A 9,751-nucleotide genomic window follows, 5' to 3' on the forward strand; every position below is an offset into this window, starting at 1 on the left:
GTTCTCGGCCCCCAGCCAGTCCTCATGGGCAATTCTCGCCTGGCTCTGTAGGCAGCCAGCCAGATGCCTGGCCAAAGAGTACACCCACCCCCGCCCCCTCTAGATGGCCCTGGGCAGGCCAGAACTCTCCAGCCCCCAGCCTGGAGTCCCTTCCCCTGGGGAAGGCTGGCATCTGACAAATAGGGCACGCATACCAACTGCTTGGGCCTGTGATGCACGAGGAATGGGGGGGAGGGGCAACTTCCTGTGAACATTGTATCTTTTCAGCTGGAAGGGACTGTATTCTGACCCTGTCACCTTAGAGATGAGGCTCAGAGAGGGGTGGCTGTAAGGTAGTGTAAGAATATCCTAACCCAGTATCGGGAAACCTCGGTTCAGAATCCAGTTCAGGTGCCCTGAGCTGTGAGATCTCGGGCACAGTGTGGGTCCTTTCTATGTGTCTGTATCTATTTGTAAAAAGTTTGTACGAATACCTCCCACCCCAGGTAGCTTGCCCAAGATCACACACAGCACAAACCAAGGTTTTCTGACTCCCAGCCAAGGGCCCAGGCCCCTCCAGAGGTGAGCAGACTACCTTAAGCACTGATTGATAGTGAAAAGTTGCTGAAGACACAGTTAAATAGGGACTTCCCTGGTGGCGCAGTGGTAAAAAAAAGACACAGTTAAATAACTTTGTCTTTTATTACTTAATCATGTTCTTTGCACAAACCAAAAAAAATTCATATTCCCACCCCTTGGAGGAAATAACTGCTAATATTCTGGCATTTATCCTTTTGCAATGTCAAAGCATATATAAGGTATATATTTGTATATGTTTGTTTGTTTTTCTTGGCCGTGCAGTGCGGCCTGTGGGATCTTCCCCAACCAGGGATTGAACCTGGGCCCTTGGCAGTGTAAGTGCAGAGTCCCTAACCACTGGACCACCAGGGAATTCCCTATATACTTTTTCAACAATGAGATCATAGGAGATCTACCTATCTATCTATCATCTATCTATCTACACTTTTATATACATATTGCTCTTTTCCATATAACTTTTCAGTGGATAATTGACATCCTTTCACGTCTAGATATAGTTGGATAAATGAAGCATTCTATAGTTTGTTTAATCTCCTATGTCTAGACATTTAGGTTTTCAATTTTTCATTATGAGCAATAAAAATCCATCTTTATTCACTTGTTCTGTTATTTTCTTAGGATAAATTCCTCACTGTCGACTGTTGGATCAAAGTGTCTGTGTATTTTTAAGGCTTCTGATACATGCTGCCAGACTGTCCTCTAGAAAAGCTGTGATAATTGTTATTTCTTCAAACAACATATTTATATATGAAGGCTGGTCCTTCTTTAACTAGAAAGCTAACCTCTTCAACAGCACACTCAGCTTTGGGAAGACAAGGGTGGGAAAAAGTAGAGCCCAGATCGACTGAACAGGGCTGGTTGACGCAGGGCAGCTGTTTTGCACCTGATCCACTGCTGCATCTCACCAGGCAGCTACTGCTGGGGCCAATAAGATGCTCCTCTCTTCCAGCCCACATCACAGCTGGGGCCATGGGGTACACGAAAAACTGGTCCAGATATTGCCCTAGAAAACTCTGATAGGGACTTCCCTGGTGATCCAGTGGTTAAGACTCCTGTGCTCCCAGTGTAGGGGGCATGGGTTTGATCCCTGGTCGGGGAACAAAGATCCTGCATGCCACAGGGCGTGGCCCCCCCAAAAAAACTCTGATAGATGGAAAGGGACTTTCTTTTCCCATATTTCTTTGTACACCCCACCTCCAGCCCTCTAAACAACCACCCTCAAGTACTCTTTATTTCCTAGTTAGACATCACTACTTTTGTAAGCTACTGTTTGTTAAAGGTTTCATTTATACTACTACATTTCATGTCTGCATTGGCCCAGGAAGCAGGTACAAGCGAGAAAACTGAGTCTTGGGTAGATCAAGCATCTTGTCTAAGGGAACTCAGCAGGTGAATAACCTACTTGGGATTCAAAGCTAGGTCTGTCTGACTAACAAACCTGTTTTATTTTTAAATTACTGTAGAACTACTATGTATATCAATTAAACACGAAGGCTTGGAAGGATGCAGCTGGTTTGGGGTGGGTGGTAGACATTACCAGGGCTCACCAATATTTCCAGCTCCCTTCTTTTTCTGGATACATAGGAGAACAATACTTCCATACTGTCTGGAAGTTAGGTGTAGCCACGTGACTTGCTCTGGCCAGTGAAATGTGAGGAAAAGTGACACGTGTCCCTTCTGGGGGAGGCATTCAAGAACCAGTGTGCAGTTCTCATGCATTCTTCCCTTGCAGTGGTGAGCCCTGAAGCCTCATGTTGGGATGATGGCATCATAAGAGTTTAATGATGACTAAGGTGCTGACTACAAAGTGCTGAGCCTATGCAAGCCACGTTGGGAATTTAAGCATGGGCAAGAAAGAAATCTTGGTTGTTTTAAGCCAGAGATGTTTAGAGGTGTTTGTTACCACATCATAACCTAGCCTATCCTGACTTCTACAAGTGGTGATGGGGAGTTTCATGTCTTAGTCTAAATTTTTCTGTAGTTTTTATCCTTTGAGAAGATATCCATTTATAATTTAAAAAATAAGAGTCATGGGACTTCCCTGGTGGTCCAGTGGCTAAGACTCCATGCTCCTAATGCAGGGGGCCCGGGTTCTATCCCTGGTCAGGGAACTAGATCCCACATGCCACAACTAAGAGTTTGCATGCTGCAACTGAAAGATCCTACATGCCGCAACTAAAAGATCCTACATGCCACAACTAAAGATCTTGCATGAGCACTATTTACAATAGCCAGGACATGGAAGCAACTTAAGTGTCCATCGACAGATGAATGGATAAAGAAGATGTGGCACATATATACAATGGAATATTACTCAGCCATAAAAAGAAATGAAACTGAGTTATTTGTAGTGAGGTGGATGGACCTAGAGTCTGTCACACAGAGTGAAGTAAGCCAGAAAGAGAAAAACAAATACCGTATGCTAACACATATATATGGAATCTAAGAGAAAAAAAAAAGGTTCTGAAGAACTTAGGGCTAGGACAGGAATAAAGATGCAGATGTAGAGAATGGACTTGAGGACACAGGGAGGGGGAAGGGTAAGCTGGGATGAAGTGAGAGAGTAGCATTGACATATATGCACTACCAAATGTAAAACAGATAGCTAGCGGGAAGCAGCCGCATAGCACAAAGAGATCAGCTCAGTGCTTTGTGACCACCTAAAGGGGTGGGATAGGGAGGGTGGGAGGGAGATGCAAGAGGGAGGGGATATGCGGATATATGTATGTATATAGCTGATTCACTTTGTTATACAGCAGAAATTAACACAACATTGTAAAGCAATACTCCAATAAAGAGGTTAAAAAAAAAAAAGATCTCACGCCGCAACTAAGACTGGCGCAGCCAAATAAATAAATAAATATTTTTTTAAAAAGTCATAATACACATTCACACAATTGGGAACATAATATACACCCTGCTATGCAACTTCCCTCTTATTCTTAAAACTAACCATTTCCTATGTCACTTTACCTAGGTCTACTTCATTCCTGTTTTTTTTTTTGGCCGTGCAGCAACACGCAGGATCTTAGTTCCCTAACCAGGGATCGAACCGGGGCCCCTTGCAGTGGAAGCACACAGTCTTAACCACTGGACCACCAGGGAAGTCCCTACTTCATTCTTTTTAACAGCTGCATAGTATTCTATTCTCTGAATATACCATAATGTTTTACAACTGACCACTATTGACAGACATATAGGTTGTTTTTGGTTATTCACAAAATACATGCTCTAAGCTACGGCTAGGCTGTTGCAACATTTCTGGGAAAGGGAGGACTACTATTTACTTTCCCTTTATGGTTCATATCTTGCCGTTAGTTTACAGCCTGAGCTCAGCACTCAAGAGGGCTGTGGGCACCTCCTAGAGAGAGATGAATAAGCCAAGTGTGCCTGCACCCTTCTCAGGACGTACGGATGCGGAGGCTGGTGACAGCCTGTGCGTGTGCATGTGTGAGGGCTGGGAGCTGGCCTGGGAGAGCAGGGCAGGGAGGCACGTACACATGCAACTTGGGCTGGACTGATCCTGACTCATAGGTTCAGGCAGATAAGTTAACGGCCTGGAGCTCTCTGACTGAGTTCTGACTCACTCAGACAATTATCCATAAACAAGTCCTCTCACTTCTCAGCTTTCTTCCGAGCGCCACTACACAATCTTTGGGAAGGGTTGTGACATTAATCGTTTGGAGTCTGAGAAAGATGAGAGCTGTTCAAAGAGAGTGCCAAGAGGATTATAAGTGCTGGCCTCATTCATAGGAAGATGTCTAATTACTCCTTATTACATTCGTATTTTGAATGGCCCCCAAGTAGAGGGTCCAATAGTGGCTGACACAGGTTTTCCCGCATTCCATTCCCAGAGTGATTTGACCGAAAACATTGGTCACGTGCCTATCAAGAGCTCTTCCCATTCCTTTCTCTTCAATGGCTTTTCTCAATTCCTTTTTAAGATAAAAACAGCTTTATTATTATTATTTCTGATTATAAAGGAAACGCTTGCTCAGACAATACCAAAAAGCATAAAATGAGAGTGGAAATCACCCAGCAGGCCATCCCCAGAGAGGCCACTATTGACATTTTGGTTTCTTTTCTTTTCTTTTTTTTTTTAAATGTTTATTTTTATTTATTTATTTATTTTTGACTGCATCGGGTCTTAGTTGCGGCACTCGGGATCTTTCGTTGCGACACACAGGCTTCTCTCTATTTGTGGCGCATGGGCTTAGTTGTCCCATATGGAATGTGGGATCTTCGTCCCCCGACCAGGGATTGAACCCACGTCCCTTGCATTGGAAGGCAGATTCTTAACCACTGGACCACCAGGGAAGTCGCACTATTGACATTTTGAAGTACATCTTTCCAAACTGACTCTATGTTCGCCTGCACGGCCACATAGGCACATACAAATCAAGTTACCAATCAGTATAGCCCTCCTTTGGAGGAGCTGCTGTGTATTCCATCGTACGGGTGCAGCTGGAAGCCTCTCATCTCCTCCCTCTCTTGCTGCAAGATCTAGCAGAAGGCCATGGCAAGACTTTAATAAACTCTTAATGAGCTAATAAAGGCATCTAAAGATGGCCTTAGGATTTGAACCATTTATGCCTTGAAGAACTCCATCTTCCATGCAGCTGGAAGTGAATTCACATGCAGATAAGCATGGTGGGCAGGACACCCTGCTGGGAGTCAGGCCAGCTGGTTCTACAGCTGAGTTCTAGACCTGCCTTTGCCACTTTCCTGGTGGGCAAGTCCCTTTGTCTCTCTGAGCCTCATCTGCAGTTGAATATATGTGAAACTGGGTGTGACATACGACTATGCAGAGTACAAAGTACTATGTACTTATGCACTAAGCACTAGGTACTAGGTACTATTTAGAGGCACTACTAAAGAGCAGGGAAGAAACTGGGGTTTCTCAGCCAAGAAAGAGGGCAAATTTTAGAGTTTCCCTGGATATGACTTAAGGGGTAACACATATATCACAGAGTTCTAGAAAAACTTAGAATCAACTATACTTCAATAAAAAATTTTTTAAAATAAAATAATAATAAAAAAAGAAAAACCAAGCAGAAAAGAACCTCGGAGATCAGAGTACTACCCCCTCACACAATAATTCTGAATATCTGCGCATCTGTAACATGACTAATGGAAAAATGGGTTTGGAATGTGGGTTTTTCTCTCTTAAGGCATTCTCATGTCTGGCTTGGAGTCCTGAAAAGAGCTTCCTAAGTGTCTAGTCCTGGATCAGCACCTATGACGCATATGACCTTAGGCAAGTTCCTTAAGCCTCTGCGAGCCTCGATTTTCTCATCTATAAAATGGGGCTTCTGATCTTGCCCTACCTGTCTTACAGGTAGGTGTGACATGAGGTTTAAATAAGGCACCGCGTGTGAAAGTGTTTTGGAAATCTAAAGTGACTTCACACCTGCAAAGCTGCCTCACTATAGCTCTGGTCCACTGCCCAGAGTGGAGAGGCGTGAAGGGAATGGCCACCAAGACCCTCGTTCAAAAGTGGGTCTTACAGGGACCTCCCTGGCGGTCCAGTGGTTACGACTCTGTGCTTCCACTGCAGGGGCATAGGGTTCGATCCCTGGTTGGGGAACTAAGATCCCGCATGCCGCACAGCATGGCCAAAAATAAAAAAAAAAAAAAAAAAATTAAGTGGGTCTTACAGAAGGGGCCATCTAGAGAGAGCCCCTGAGCACCAGTGATCGCTCTGGAGCTGGGGAGGCAGCAGAAGGAAAGGCAGGCAAGGCCCTTTCCTCATGGAGCTTAGAATCCCGCGGAGAGACAGACAATAGAAAGGGAGACAAATAAAAACAAGGTAGCTTCAGAGAGAGGTGAGTGCTCTGAGTGAAATGAAACAGGATGAGGCTGTTAAGGAGGGATGGGGCTAGATGAGGGGGTGACCAAAGAAGGCTTCCCGGAGGAGGTGGCACCTGAGAACTAGGACGTGAGTGACAAGGACAGCCACGAGAAGACCTGGAGCACGAAGTGTTCCAGTGCAAAAGGACAGCCAGTGCAAAAGCCTCGAGGCAGGAATAAATTCCTGTTCAAGGAACTTCGAGAAGCTGGTGTTTGGAGCTGCAGGGGGAGAGGGCAGGCGGGGCAGCGGGCCAGGGCTTGCAGTGGGTTTCAGGAGAGGCTAGTGAGACATGATCTAGTTTGTGTTGAACTAAGATCAGCCTCCATTGGGTTGGAAGTTCCATCTCTTACATGCCATGTTGGGGGCCCCAAGAAATTTTTAGGGCTTTCAAGGGCTTTATCCAGGAACCAGCAAACCTCCTAAACCTACATACTAGGAAAACTGAGAGGCAGAGAGAAAGGCTACTTGCCTAGGGGGCCCCACTGCTTCCTTCCTGGGGCTGGCATTCAAGCCCAGGTCTCTGATCCTGGTCCCTGAGACCCATCCTCTCCCCCCAGGGCCACCCCACCAATGGAGGATGGGAGGGGGTTCACTGAGGCCGCAGAGCTGGAAGATGGGCCCAGTGCCCCAAGGCTTCCAGCTTCAGCCGGTGAGATCCCAAGGCTGGGCTCCAGAAAGGAAGGGCATATCCCAGTTGGGCCTCATCCTGCATCACTAGGTCCAGTGCTCAGCCCTCAGCTGGCAGTGGAGGGGGGCGGTGGTCAACTCCAGGAGCTCAGCCAGCCAAGAGCAACCTGATTGAGCAGGAAATGGGCCTGCAGCCAGAGAAAGCATCAACCAGCACCTGGAGGCTTTGTTCCCTTTATTCCCGTTGCAGGCTTTCTGAGGCACCTGCAGCTGGGCCTCAGGAGCACCAGGGCCAGGAAGGGACTCCCACGGGATCTGGTTCTCCCAACAGGGAGCGGCCTGACTTGTGACCCGGAGGGAGGTCTCCTGATATAATAACAATAGGTTCACTTACTATGTGCAAGAGACATTTCAGTTAACCCTCACAACAAACCGAGGAGGCATGTACTATTATCATCTACATACTACAGATTATGAAATGGGGGCACGTGGAGATAAAGTGACCTGTGCGAGGTCACACAGTATAAGGAAGTGAGAACAGTATGGGCTTTGGAATCAATGAATCCCAGCCCTATTTGCCTCTATGACCTTCGGCAAGGCATTTAAAAATTTACAAGCCTGTCATCTTATTCTGATCTCAGAGGACTGCAGTGCCAGTTAAATGATTTGAGATATGCAAAGCCTCTGGCGTGTGGCTCTCCATCCAGACAAGTCTTTCTGTCCTCCTCCCCACTTCCCATAACTCTGTGACCTTGGCATGTTACCACCACCGGGCCTCAGTTTCCTCATCAAAGAAATAGGTACAATGACATTACGCAATAGGGCTGTTGAAATCCTGATGCTCTCCTGAGAGGCATGCCTCATCTTTTGAAAAGGCCCCATTCCTGAGACCATTCAAGGAAGGTGCCATTTTACAAAATTGCCATCTTTGCTTTCTATCAAAATAAACAAAGAAACACAAATAGAAAAACGAGTCTTAGAGCCATTCCCCATTTGAGACAAAAAGCCAGTATTACGCACACTGCTGGGCTTAGAAGGTTTTCTCAGAAGGAAAAACAGAAGTGACAGCTCAAGTCATAACATGGCTACCAGGATTCTCTCTAGTTCCACAGCCTGGGACAGACGACACCACCCACAGCAGTGGCAGCAAGACGGACAATTGTAGGCTCATGCAAAGTACCAGGGAAGATCCACCAGGGATTTCAGCCAAAAACAAGACAAAACACTAAACTCCTTTTCCTATAAATCAGCCAATATTTTTCAAGTTCTTGTATCAGTAAATGCTTCTTACCCCCAATAACAGGGAATATACATGAAAACATAGGTACCACCACTGTTGTAGATACACATCAGGGTGGTGGTCCCAGCTCTTCCCAAGAGGCATGCCTGTTTCTCTCAATCATCTTTTGGGGGATAAACTGCTCTTTCTCTGGTCCAACTCAGCCATTCATGTAAGGGCTGCCAATCAGTCTACATCACTGCCCCTGGTCACAGTGATTGGTCCAGGAGAAGGGTATGTGATCCAGAAAAACAAGGCTATCAGAGCTTTTACCAGGATTTCAAAATTGGAGCTGGAGAGGAAAATCCTGTTCCTCTTGGACTGGTGAGCTCGAAGGATATAAATCCGGACTAACGACAGCGATTTTCTGGATGCAGAAAACCTGTTTGCAAAAAACAGGGGATGAAGACCTCAAAGAGAGAAGCCATGATGAGTAGCAGGGTGTCCTGACATGATAATCTCAGATTCCTGTCGTCCCTAAGGCAGGCTCAACCCTTCCTGCCCATCTGCTGGTGGTGTGTTTCAATGAGCCAATAAGCTCCTTCCCATACGTTGGGAGTTAAGAGCCCTGCCTAACCCAGCCACCAAGCATTGTGTGGTAATAAACACAGCAGTTCAGTAGGAGAGATGTCACAGGCAGGACTTGATGACTTGCCAAGTGAAAGTTTTAGGCAACCTGGGCTGTGACGGCAGAGACAAACAAGATTACCTGATTCATTCACATCAACAAACATTCACTGAGCCCCTAGCCAGGGACAGTATTAGGCATTCAGGATATAACAGTGAATGGGACAGACTAAGTACTTTCCCTCACTTTGGAGTAATCAGAAGGGACTTCCTGGAGCTGGGGAGGTTGTAGGAAGTCACTGAGGGATGGTAAAATCTGGCCAGGCAGAGAGTGAGGGGGAGAAAAGCATGAATAAAGATATGGAGGCATAAGACTCTTGTCCGTGAAGGCGCATTGTCTTGTATCTCCATGGTGCCTGGCTACAGCGGGCACTCAGTACGTTTTGTTTTTTGTTTGTTTGTTTTAATAAATTTATTTAGTTTTGGCTGCGTTGGGTCTTTGTTGCTGCGCGTGGGGTTTCTCTAGGTGCGAACGGGGGCTACTCTTCACTCCAGTGCATGGGCTTCTCAATGCGGTAGCTTCTCTTGTTGTGGAACACAGGCTCTAGGCGTGCAGGCTTCAGTAGTTGTGGCATGCAGGCTCAGTAGTTGTGGCTCACGGGCTTAGTTGCTCAGCGGGACCTTCCCAGACCAGGACTCGAATCCATGTCCCCTACATTGGCAGGCAGATTCTTAACCACTGAGCCACCAGGGAAGTCCTGTTTTTTTTTTTTTTTAAATAGGAATAAATGAGGTAATACATGTAAAGATCCTATCTTTTTTAAAAAAAAATTATTTTATTTATTTTC

The sequence above is a fragment of the Aethalodelphis obliquidens genome, unplaced genomic scaffold (assembly GCF_003676395.1).
Source record: "Aethalodelphis obliquidens isolate GAN/ISIS:26980383/991018 unplaced genomic scaffold, ASM367639v1 scaffold65, whole genome shotgun sequence".
Taxonomy (NCBI): domain Eukaryota; kingdom Metazoa; phylum Chordata; class Mammalia; order Artiodactyla; family Delphinidae; genus Aethalodelphis; species Aethalodelphis obliquidens.